At 31.9% G+C, this 13,834-nt stretch overlaps 1 long non-coding RNA gene across 1 annotated transcript; it reads left to right on the forward strand.

Annotated features, from left to right (window-relative positions):
* The first annotated feature begins 5,140 nt into the window (after positions 1-5,140).
* Positions 5,141-8,794, forward strand: LOC111886651 (uncharacterized). The gene is made up of 6 exons (XR_002848517.3): positions 5,141-5,934; positions 6,006-6,072; positions 6,155-6,199; positions 6,296-6,360; positions 6,486-8,326; positions 8,559-8,794. It is a non-coding gene; the product is annotated as an uncharacterized LOC111886651 (long non-coding RNA).
* Positions 8,795-13,834: the final 5,040 nt, after the last annotated feature.

Raw genomic sequence — 13,834 nt, forward strand, 5'->3', positions numbered from 1 at the left:
GACCACTAGGGTCGGAATAACAATTGTCTTCTTAGTCATTTATCGAAACGATGGTAACAACATTCTTGAATAAAACGGAATCAGTTATTGGCTTCTTGGTAACCTTGTGACTTTCCTTGATCCGAGTGTGAGTCCTGTGCTTCCGGTAGTATAGGCCTCTACTACCATTCACACCTACTCATACTCGTCTCAAGTATTGTCTCGCAGTCTCCAAGTCACCATACAAGAAAATCACATAACAGTTTAACACACCAGATAACAAAACGAAGGATTTATTATTTCTCGAAATTATTACATAGGTGTTCAAGTTCACCCTAGACTATGCCTCTAATAGGCTACATCATACGATACTATGGTTACTGCATGACTTGATCTTCGGATATGAAGTCCTCATCCTTGATTCCTCGCATGGTTTTCTGCTTCGTCGAGGATCATGTGGAATGCCCTTGGCCTTGGTGGTGTGTTTGGCCTTGCTGATTCATTCTTCTTTGGGCAATTCTTTGAAAGATTCCCCCCTTCTTTACATTCATAACACAACCTCTTGTTGGATGTACACTCATTGGCGTAATGCCCAGACTTTCCACACTTGAAACATGTCACCTCTTCACCGCATTTTCCAAAGTGTTTCTTCTTGCATTTATCACACCATCTTGCTTCACCTCCTCCTACAGGCTTGGAGAATTTGCTCTCCTTGTTGGACCTTGAAGATCCTTCAAACTTCCGCTTCTCTCCTGCCTTATCTCTTTCTAGAACTTTTTCTCTTATCTGGGTCTCTATGTTCTTAGCTTCCCTAACAACTGTTTTCAAGGTAGTTGCCATTTTGACCATTGGGCCAAAGTCAGTGGGCAATCCGTTAGCAAACCTATCAATCTTGGAGATTTTAGTAGGAACCAAGTAGGGAAATAGCTTCATCCTCTCGGTGAATGCGGTGGCGTACTCATCAACACTCATCTTCCCTTTCTTCAGGTTCTGAAACTCGTTGTTTAGGTCTATCAGATCTATCTCTGAGCAGTACTGCATTTTCAACTGTTCCAAGAACTCTTCCCATGAAATCCTTAAGGCTTCTCCTCGTGGCATCATATCTGCCAATAGCTTCCACCAGCTCAAGACTCCTGTTTTCAGCTGTCTTACTGCGAAGACAGTCTTCTGTTTCTCGCTACAGCCGGAGCTTTGAAACACCATCTCCAACTCAGAGATCCAATCCATAATCTCAACCGGCTTTGGGCTTCCTAAGAGACTTAGAGGTTTCACACCTAAGAAATTCTTGTACATTCGCCATCCTTGTCGTTTCTCCTTTCCGGGTCATCCCTTCGTTCACCTTGAGTCCTCACTTGACTCACTTGGTGACTGTAGTTCCCTTCCTCCGACTACTCGGGAATCAGTTTGAGTTGCTCAATGGGAATAGTAGGTTTGTCCGTATCCAACATCTGCCTCATTTCTTCCCTTTGTTCAACTAACATAGCTCGAATCATGGCTTGTACACCAGCCATGGTGATTGGCTCGGGTACATCTTCTACTACGATAGGTATTTGCTGAATCACCGGGGGTTGATTCCTATTCCCATTTGCATTCCCAGATCCACTGCTGGTTCTTGCCATTTTGATCTATACATCGAATAAGGTGAATCTAGATCTTAATTTAGGATTGACATTTAAATCAACCTTATCACTCCGAAACGTTTATATGTCGTATTCGTACGTTTAGAATCCTAAACACATAAGGTTTCCAGATCCGGTTGGCAACAGACCATAGATCCGATCAAACTATAGCATAAAGCATAACAAATCATTTAGCACATAAAAGCAATTTAGGCATCATTCCAAAAATAAGCTAGTGCTTGTGTCTATTCAGGTGTATTACCTGAATCTATTAGACACACTCCTCACAATCATCACTTAGCATTCTAAGTTTAAGTCTAGAAATTTCCTACAAATTCCTAGTTCGCTTAAACTAATGCTCTGATACCAACTGTGACATCCCCATTTTCACGGCCATAATAGACCGATTTTGTTTATGCTTTGTAAAAATCAGAGTACTTCTTTTCATAAAAATGTTGCGGAATTTGTTCCCAGAAAAACATGTTAAATATGTTATCAAAACATTTTCGAAGAAACGTATTTTATTCATTTTAAAACGTTTGGGATGTCATCGTCAATACAAAAACATAAGCATAAACAGAACTAACATTTATTTACACTAGTGATCTACATCTCTTTAATCTCTCAGTGTAATGTGACTTCATAACAACACCTGTGATATAAATAAACTGAGTGGGTCAGGTTGGGAAACCTGGTGAGTACATAGTGTTTTCAACCCACAATAATATAATTATTATGTTCAATCATCAAACAATTAACCCAATTACCCATCCCCATTATCTTCTTTATTCCTAAGTACCCTCCCTAAGGATTTATCCTAAGGGTCGTCTCCTACATCATATTTTACCTCTCATCTCCTTACATCACATCTCCTTTTATGTTTGTTCCTAAGGACTTTCCCTAAGGATCATCGCCTACATCGCCTAGACAATATTGATTCAGGGATTACTCCCTCAATACGTGCCCACCAAGGGTTACGGTATCATCGCATGAATATGTAGTTACAACATTGTCTGAACTCGTAATTCATAGTAAGGGGGTTAGAGTATCATCACATGAATACGTAGTTACAACATCGCTTGAACTCGTAATTCATCACCTACAGGTTATGAGTCTGCTGGTGTTTCCACGGGGTTGTCTATAATAGTTCGTGGTCGCCATCTATACTCTGGTAGATGACTACATCTCCAAATTGTCGGACAAGGTTGTAGTATCCTACATCACCGATTTATCATCACCTATCTATCCTCACCTAATTATCACCACCTTCCTATCATCACCTATCTCTCATTATTTTATTTCATCACACACAAACTATTTCATCTACCCATGTTTTATCCCAACATATTTGAATATATAAAATAAACATACAGTTTAAATCATTTAAAACATGTATAAAATCATTCATCCAACATAGACAACAAGTATTCAGATAATATGTACACATAGCACGTAATTTATGTAAAATACTTCATATCTATGTGTAAGATGAAAGTAACTATGCACTCACTTGAAAGGTGGTGACTCAGCACTCGGACAATGCTTCGATACTCTCAAAACAATTTCCTTTGATAAAACCCAGTATCAATACCACTAGGGTTTAGTCTAACGATAACCGCGACAAATTAATAGTCTGACTATTATTATTATTATTATTATTATTATTATTATTATTATTATATAAGCGTTAAGTAACACTCAATATAACTCATAATAATAGCCTAAGTAATTATTTTAAGGACCTAATAACATTACTATATTGTAACATAAGCTATACTAAAGATAGGATAGGTACAACTCACTTACAGCGGGTTTTTCGCAAAACCGGGCTTCGCTGGAGCAGCGTTCCCGAGACGAAAGGCTCTTTTCTCGGGACTCCAGGAGCCTCAGGGCTTCCTTTGGGTGCTAGGGGGTTTACTTAGACTTTAGGGGGCTTAAGGGAGGTTAGAGAGAGAAAGTTGAAGGGTGAGGTGTGAGGAAGTTGGAATGCCCGACACCTCTATTTATAGGCTGAATTCCTGATGGACTCGCCGATTAAGAGGACCTATTCACCGAGTTGGGGCATGTGCCAGCCTTCTGGTGGTTCCACGTGTCCAATTCTGGTGGTGCCACGTCACCCCCTATCGCGTATCAGCCTTCAAACTTAGAAAAATCATAAATCTCACATACGAGCTCCATTTTCGACATTCTTTTTTTCAACGCGTAGGTAACATCAAGATCTACAACTTTCGTTTAGACTCCATCGGCTAATTCTCGACCGATCTCAAATTTAACAGTAGGAGGCGTTTAGACTGTTAATTGACCGCGAAGAATTCGTAACTCCTTCATACGAACTCCATTTTCGTCTATCTTTTTACCGTTGAGTTCCTATTAATGAGATCTTCAAATCTAATTTAGGTCGCGTAAGCCAAAAACCACTCGAACTAAAATTCGAGTTTCGGGTCGTGCACTGCTAAGCCAAATCTTAGAAAATTTATAACTTCCTCATACGAAGTCAGATTTAGGCGTTCTTTTTTTTGTTCTCAGTTTAACATCTACTACAAATTTCGTTTAGATTTCTAAGGGTAAAAGTCACTCCATCATAAATTTGCTATTTACGCTTCCCGGTGTCGTGCCGGTTTTGCCGTAAAACTTCGACGGGCCATAACTTATTCGTTATACTCGGATTTCAGTGTTCTTTATATGTACGGAAACCTTGAGACATATTCTACAACTTGGTTAAGACTATTTATTATAAATAATCTTTTTCCAAAAAGTTATTTTCGACACTTATTGTCTCTAAATTGACTAGCCCGGATCTACGGGCGTTACATCATATTTATAAACGAAAAAAATTTATTTAAATATTGTATTTACATTTTTAATGTTAATTCTTATATATATATATATATATATATATATATATATATATATATATATATATATATATATATATATATTCATAATTATATGTGTGTATGGGTTTTGTTTCTTGGATAAACCATTTATGATGTAAAAAAAACAAATTAATATGTTTTTAGAACTACAAATACGTATTTTTATGTATTTAAAAATATACATATCAATAAAAAAACTTTTTAATTCATAAACATGTTTATATAAGTATATACATATATTTTTAGAAGTATAAATATGTATGTTGATATATGTTTTTTTAAGTATAAATATATTTTAAAAGATAGATACATATTAATATATAAAAATATAAAAATATGTATTTATATTTATAAAAACTATATCTGTAAAACACATATTCATAATTATACAATATATTAAAGTTCTCCAACCTTAGCTAGAGTAAAGTAGCTAAGGTATTGGCATAAATGGTCCCTTTGTTTGTTTGATTTTGTCTCTTTTGTGGCTGATCTTTACAGATGGGTATTTTATGTCATTTTCTATAACATTGGTGGGCACGTGTTTTTTTGTATTCCTTCACCGCTTTGCGATCCAATGAGATTCCAATTAGTGTCCCTCAATTTTCGTCCCTGTATTTTCATTTTGGCTGTACTTTCATTGGATTGACGAACTTTCTGTTCATTGTATATATTATTATTTTGGAACATTTTTATATATATTTTCTCCAACAGTCAAAGATATTGTTCATTCTATACACGGGGCGTCTTCTGCTTTAGCACCGCTAATTTCAATGGTTTTGACGTTCCACCTAACACACCGATTCCCACTGTTTCTCTTATCTTACTTCTTCCAACTTCTAGATGCCTCCCCCTCCACTGCCTACTACTCCTTTATTCCGTTTCCTTTCGTCGCTTCCATTTTCTCTCCTAAATATGCAACAGTGCTTTTGATATGTGTTTTTCCTAATCGACCCATAAATGTTTATGTCGGTTCTCCCATCTGCTTAATCAATACCTCTTCCATCGAAGAACCACAACTAACAGAGATGGCGACCCCCGGTTACTGATTATGACCACCGACTCCGACTATTTTCGTCTTGATTGCTTATCTGAAGACATCATAGCTTCCGATGTCTTGATTCGGTTTCCTCCTTACCGTCTCCCCTACCTCCAGTGTCATCCAATCGAATGTTTAGAGTGACATTTATACCAATTTGATCTCCATGAAACTGATTTTATACGGTATGTGGAACTGTACTTTCGATTTCATCTGGTCTTCCATCTAATTTTTGTGTACTGCGCTCGGGTGACCATCTCCTGCATCCGCAAGGGTTCTTCGAAAAGGTGTGTGTTGGTTGGCGCCGAATTCTGGGATTTCTTTGATAACTGATCCTTTTGATGCGTCGGTAGTCTCGACATTGATGTTGTGAATAAAGAAGTTATTTCTCGCAATTTTCCATTAGATGTTGAATATTATCGAGGTATAGCATCATCAACTAAATTATTACTATTATTATTCTTTTCTTTTGCTGACAGTCATTTTTTATGAAAGCAATTGGAACCCAACTCTTGATTTACAAGCTATGGACAGGGCTCATCGGTTGGGTCAAACCAAAGATGTTAGTTTCCTTACTTCATTTATTGGTTTTTTTTTTAACTAAAACGACCTTAACAAAAATGTATGTTTGTTGGCTGGTGTAGGTTATAGTGTACAGGTTGATATGTTATCAGTGATTTCATCAGCAGGTAGACCTATCACTCTATCCTTCCAGCAACACGGTAACAGTTCCTTTTTTTTCAAATTTATGAATGATGTTTAAAAGAGGAAGGATTTTGATGCAGACATTAACAATTCATCAAAGTTCAAATATAAAGGTGAAGGACATTACTATCCAAAACAAAGTTAGGTAAAGGTTACAGTCAATTGGATACTTTACAGTCTTTTGTGCATTCAATTTGAATACAATCAGATGAATCTATATACAATATAACATTATCCATCCTGTTTTAAAATTGTGTGGGTTGTGTGCAGAACTTCCTTCTCATGTCAAAAAGTGAAGATTATGATATGAAGCTTATTCATTTTGTTCTTTATGATCTCATCTGTCCAGTTAAGCATTTCAATCACATAACGAAATGATGCACACCAGGTGTTTGATCTTTTGCTTATTGTCTATGTCTTTGATATTTTTTTTGCAAGTTTCTCCACTGGTATGTATCAACAAAAAAAAACAAGTTGTTTTAAAGTTACTGATCATATACACAAATTGTTTGGTGCTATTGGTGGATTGTAGGTAGTTATTTAATACACAACTTCCAATTTTAAATTATAAATTGTTGAAATAAATGTACATACATAAAAGAATTGACAAGCATTCATCATCTTCCTGCTCATCTGCTCTTCCTCAAAGGTTAGTTTTTCGTTTATTTCTCTGTATATATGTCAGTATGCTCTTTTTGTACCAAGTTTGCGTTAATTCATTGTGTATGTGAAAGTGTCTTTTTCATGCAATTGCTAAGGAACAAATTTGTGCATAAGATTTTTTTGACTTCTATTTTAATTTATTGAGAGTTGTAAGGCGAAATTTCGAGGTTGTTTGATTTAAGATAACTTTTTTTATAAGCCGAAATCATGAGGTTAAGATTGACATTTTCAAGTGAAAAAAGAGCAATGTACTTTCTGATTAATGTTGGTTTGTAATTCAGATCCCTTTATCTCAGTGTATGTTCTTTTAACTTTTTTATCTCTACATAAATTTTAAGCATCATATCTTCAAATTTGACGAAGATTATCAATTGTGATTCTGGTCAGGTATTGAAACCCTTTTCATGAATAACAGTATAAGTGAGTAGTTTTCAACTTAAAAAAAAATCGTTTTGACAACATTGATCTGCTTATCAATTTGTGTGTGCGTGTGTGTATGCTTTTTTTTTTAATGGTAAAAAACGGGCTGGAAGGAACTTAACGAGAAGCATTTCTTTCAATTTGACCATGTTGAGCCATTTAAGACAATTATATGTTTTACTCTCCACATTTTAATTGGTTTTTAAACATAATGTGCAGTTTGAAGCAAGTGTTTTCATTCTTGATTTTAACGGATGCCCAGTTTTTTTTCCGTTTTTAGGCCTACAACTAACTTGACATCATTCCATATTTGGAATTGGTGCAGGTTTTTCTTCAAAATCAGGAACCTGTATTATGCTATTAAAGGGCAATTTGGTCAATCTTTGTTCAACCTTAAAGATTGAAAGTTATTACATAGTTTTGTGACCATGAAAGGGCAAAATTAGAATAACAAATGAAAAAGGGAAACAACAAAAGAAGTAAAAGGTTTTTAAACACTTTTAGACAGGTTTGGTTAATGCTCCAAGGGCATTTTTCTTTCTTGACTCCTCAAGTTTTTTCTGAGTTTATCATTGGGCTGTTCATTTCTCTTAATTATCATTTAATGGATCAGGGGCATTTTCACTAAAGTGCTATTTTTCTGCTTACCGTTGTTTTTCACTTTTGGCTAGCTAGCAATTGGTTTGAAGTTAATGTTTTTTAAAGCCCGAATGAATGCATTCAGATGCAAACCATATACGTATTTGTCTTTCCTTTTTTTTTTTTTTTTTTTTCTGTCTCAGTTAACGTTTTTAAATGGTATGTAAAGGTTGTTGAGAATGTTAGATCAATTACTAGCCATGTTCTAATTGGCAAAACATGTCCTTTTCCCTTTGTGGTGACAAAATTCTCCTTTAAATTGTGGAATACATTTATTGTTATTATTTAATTTCAAATTATGTAATATGACAACATTTTCTCTCCCCGTTTGTTATGTGCAGCTTGCTAATTTTATGGGTCGTTTCCACTGGTTAACATCTCCCTGAAAGGTAGCTTTCTTTGTTAGCAGTTCAGTTTTTTTTTTTCACAGAATAGAATATAAAATTGCAAAACATTACATTTTTTACTGTGTAATATTTTATGACAATTTTGTTAAAATAAAAGTAATAAAGATAATTGATTGGCAAATTTGCACCATATATATAAAGAACACTTCAAAACGATGTTTAATGCGGTAAGTATACTTACTTTCTTTCGGTCAATGGCATATTTTTTGTGCAGGGCTAAGGAGAGGTTGCAAAAGAGGGTGGTCGTCAATTTTCTCACAAGGGTAAAGGGATGTTGGATCGATTGGAGAACAAAGAGGTTGTGAGGTTACATACACATTATTGAATCAACGGTTTTATTTGCTCATTCATGAACCGTTAAGGGACTATAGTTTTCTTTTTTATGTTTTTCATTACTATTTGTGTATGCTATATATTTGATATGGTATGGCAGGCTTTCAATTTGGTTTCCAGTTTCGTTTGAAAAGAAATTGAGTTCTTACTCTGCGGTTGATAGAAACGTAATAATCAAGCTAATGAATAATGAATATTAAACGCAGTAGCATTTAACTATAACAAAAAAACCAACAATGAAGGATTCTGAAAAAAGGATATTGAAGGCTTACGACCCTCGCAAAGCGAGGGACACTTTTCTAGTTATAAAAATATTATTTACCTTTCTAAATGATATAACCATGCAAAAACACAAATATACACAAACATATATATATATATATATATATATATATATATATATATATATATATATATATATATAACATTAAAGAAAATATTTAATTAAATATTTTTTCGTATATAAATACGAATTTTCTGCATGAATATGTATATTATGAAAAAAATATACTTAGCGTAAAAATGTAAAAAAAATTATAAACTAAAGGGTAAAAACGCAAAAAAATGGTAAACTTAAGGGTTTTTTTTTGCGAATTTAATATATAATGGTAACTTGAAAAATTTGTTATTACTGGTAAAAGGATAAAACCGAACATTTTTTCGAAAATGTTTGGGTAAAAACGGACATAAATTTCAACTTTGGGTAAAACCGACAAAACTCTAAAAACCTAAGGGTTTTTATGACATTAACCCTATTCAAAAAGCCAAAAACATAAAATAATTGTTTAAAACATAAAAAATTTATCAAAGCAACCATACACAACACGATTAAACAAGTAAAACAATAACCTAACCATTAAATCAACAAACAACCATAATCATTGTTAGAACGGTATTTACAGTGAGCATATGATTTTTTTTTCTCATTAGCTCTGATATACACACGTACACAATATTTCTGAAATAATTTCCTCAAATACCACATAAATACATTAAATTTTGTTAAAGATCTATAAAATTACTACATATGTCAGAAATATGTAAAGACTTTTGAATCTATAACCGACTATCTTCATCTAAATAAATATTTTCATATAAAAATATAAGAACGGTTGTGATACATCTTTTGCAAAAATGCCTATGTTAACGATCTCTGCAGCAAAAATAAACAAACCAAAACACTACAAATAAGCAAAAACCAACAAATCTTTAATATATGAGAAAGTGAAGATGATGATATTTCCATATCTGTTCTTAAATCTATATAACGAACAAAAAATCTCAAAAAAAGTACTGTTTTTTTTGTCTCTTCTGTAAGTTCTAGATGAGGAGAGAAAAAATGATGGAAAACCAAAAAAAGAAAGGGAAGAATAAAAAAATGTTTCTGAAGTATAATGGAAGCACAAATTCATATCTTAATTCGAATTTTGGCTTAGAAGGATTTTCATGTGATTTATAGTGAGATTTCTATGAAGTATAATGTCTCTATTGGTCAAAATTGGTTCATGTGGATCACCACTATCATTTAATCACAACCATCTAAATTTAATCAATGGTTCAAATTTAACCTCCTTGTTTTTAAGACTTGTTCTTAAAATTTTTCACATTCCTATTATATATATATATATATATATATATATATATATATATATATATATATATATATATATATATATATATATATATATATATATATATATATATATGAGAGAGGAGAGTTCAATTGAGAAAAAAAGTTAAGAATGGGGGAATCATTCTCAGCCACTCATTTATTTTTGCCGCAAAAGCCTCCGTCAGACATCGATTTGTCAATAAGATCAATTTTTTTGATTCCATGATGGACTCCCCTGAAAAACATCGGCGCGCGTGTAAACGAGGTGCTCTACCAACTGAGCTATAGCCCTTAGTGCTTGTAATATATATTTTATTATGTCGATAATTTTTTGTCAAGATGAATATTCTCAAGATGACTATTCCATGATCCAAGATCATATTGATCGGTATTGCTTCTAAGTAATATGATATTTATAATCCATCGATGGGATGAGTCCCTTTTGGTTTTCTTTGTGAAGATAAATGACCTACTTAACTCAGCGGTTAGAGTATTGCTTTCATACGGCGGGAGTCATTGGTTCAAATCCAATAGTAGGTAGAACTTATTAGATACCGCGGTACCTGCAGAAATGGGAAATAGACATTTGTTTTTCAACAAAACATGTTTCCTTAAACTATGATAATCATTACCATAATATATACAAAAACATAGTATTTTCGTTTTTTTTTTTTTTTTTTTAATTTTTAAGAAGTTATTTTTATCGAAAAATGATTTTAAATATACCAAAATTCATGATTTTTTATTCTCTACAAATAGATATCCATATTGATATAGTTTTAAGATAAAATAAAAAATTTATTTTTTTTATATTTTCAGCTATCGTTATTCATAAGTGAATAAAAATGAATCAAGTTTTTATTATAGTACATTTGTTATTCAGCTATTAATAAAAACTATGATTATTATTATTATTATTATTATTATTATTATTATTATTATTATTTTACAATTGAAGTATCATTCATATATGAATATAGCATATAATAAACATAATATATTCATATTTAAGTATTAGACGATGCATTCACTTATGAATATTACATAGTATATTCACTTGTGAATATTAGATGGTATATTCACTTATGAATATTAGATAATATTTTCATATCTGAATATTACATAGTATTACATGGTATATCACATGTGATCATTACATAGTATATTCATTTGTGAATATTAGATGATATATTCATTTATGAATATTACACAGCATATTCATATATGAATATTACATAATATATTCATATATGAATATTACAATGTATTTTCACAAATATATATAATTTTTATATGTTATTCACATATGAATAACATACATATTTGCATATTTGTTTTTTTGTTTTAATAATCATATACTGAGAAAACATATTCATATATGAATATAACGTGGTAATTTAGTTCATGCATTTCATCAAACAGTTGGAGTGCATACAATTTAACTTTTTTTAAAAATGTTAAAAACATGATATTTTGACTATTTAAATCTTACAAAATAGTAGATTGATAGAAAATTATATGAAATTTTTCAAAAAAAACGATTTGATATTTTTCTAACCTCAATTTTCAAGTTTTATTTGATAATCGATGTTGAATGAATGATATGAAGTGAATTTTTGTTGATTATCGATGATGTTGATCTAATAATGCTGGGAGTATAATTAATCATAAATGTTGAAAATCTGATCGTATTCAAGCACAATTGAAGGTTGAATTGAAAGAACCAAAAACGAATTTTTGTTGTTAACTGCTGAATCGTGTTAATTATTGACGAAGATCGATGATTGATTAGCACTGGATGATGTTGATGATGGTTTAATTGAAGAAATTTGGATGATTGTTGAAAGTTGGAGAAGAAATTTGGATGATGAACGATGAATGAGTTTAAACTACATATACGTATTTGAGATTGAAGGCTGTTCTCATATTTACAAGTTTGTCACCGTGTCTTTTTATGCTTGAATAAAATGAGTGGCTAAGAATGATTCCCCCATTCTCAACATTTTTTATTTTCTCAATTGAACCCACCTCTATATGAGACTTGGTTGTTAAAGATATTCTTGCTTATATTATTGTGAACATTAGTCACAAGTAAAAAAGTAAAAAAGTGATCATCAACATTTCTATCTTATTAAACCCATCTTAAAACTATTTTACTGTAACCTTGGCCCTCACATTGATATTTTTATGTTGGATTTGTACTTTAGAGGACATCTCTAAGCAAGGTATATATTTGGTTTGCTAGATATAACGAAATATAAAGGAATTGAAATATTGAATTTCATTCATTTTTGTGAAAATGAGACATGTTTTAACTTTATTTATGTGAAGATTACTCACCAGTAGAAAAATGATCATCTTATTAAGCCCATCTTAAAACTAATTTACTGTAACAATGGTCCTGACATATTTCAATGGCTTGTTAAGTTTTGAAGTCAAAATTGGCAAGAAAACCAACCAAAACAAAAAATGACGCATGGCAATCTTGTTGACAGTAATTATTTAATTCAATATTTTCACCGATCAATTTTTTTTTTTGGGCATAAAGAGTTGAGCTCACATTGACATTTTTATGTTGGGTTTATACGTCAATGGGTATCTCTAAGCAAGTTATATGTTTGGTAGATAAAATAATTGTTAATATTTTTTTGCAAAAGAATAATATGATCATTTTAACATTTTGTTCTGTCTTATTATATTTTTACAGTAAATACCAAAAAGTCTCGAAATTTTGATTTGTTGAGAACCCCAAACTAATTGAGCCGTTAGACTCTCAAATTTTTGAAAAATCTTTCATTAAACAAAAATAAAATCAATGTGATTCAAGAAGCTTTATATTGATTTCATATAGGTGGGGGTAAGGTAAGTTAGAGGTGGTCTCAACCATGGCTATATCTACCTGGATTACCTAAGTTAATATTTTGTGCACATGTCTATATTTAAATGGGTGAGCCTAATAAAACACCCTTTAAACATCTTATTTATCATTTTATAAAAAGTCAATCTATAATTAACTACTTATAATCAGTTTTTCGGAAAACAATGCAATTTCAACCAATAAAAATATTTCAAAATTTAATTAGTGTGTTTGTATGGTAAAATGTGATGTCTTTTTAAACAATCTCATTTAAATCGGTTAGCCTAAAATTCAAGTAAATGAACTATTGTACACATACCTCTCTTCATCTTCATTGATTCATTTGAGTAATCCAAGCTTGAGATGGATTTAGGTTTTTCAAACAAGTGTGTTAGTCCTCAAATGTTTAAACTTGTAAAAAGACCAATACTTTAAGATATGATAACCTTTATTTTCCATTGACAATTTCTAGAAAAACATAATGCCTCGAACGTGTCTTTCAAAGATTTATATATTTTATTTGAAAAAAGCTATTTATGTTATATTCTACGTCAAAAAGTACTCGCTTATTTTGGTCATCTTTGGTGGTTATTCCATTAAAATGCTTTTACTGTTACATACTACATGCAATTTAAATGGGATAAAACTGAATAAATGTAATATTTATTCTGTCATTAAAAGCGAAAAA

The sequence above is a fragment of the Lactuca sativa genome, chromosome 8 (assembly GCF_002870075.4).
Source record: "Lactuca sativa cultivar Salinas chromosome 8, Lsat_Salinas_v11, whole genome shotgun sequence".
In the NCBI taxonomy this organism is placed as follows: Eukaryota; Viridiplantae; Streptophyta; class Magnoliopsida; order Asterales; family Asteraceae; genus Lactuca; species Lactuca sativa.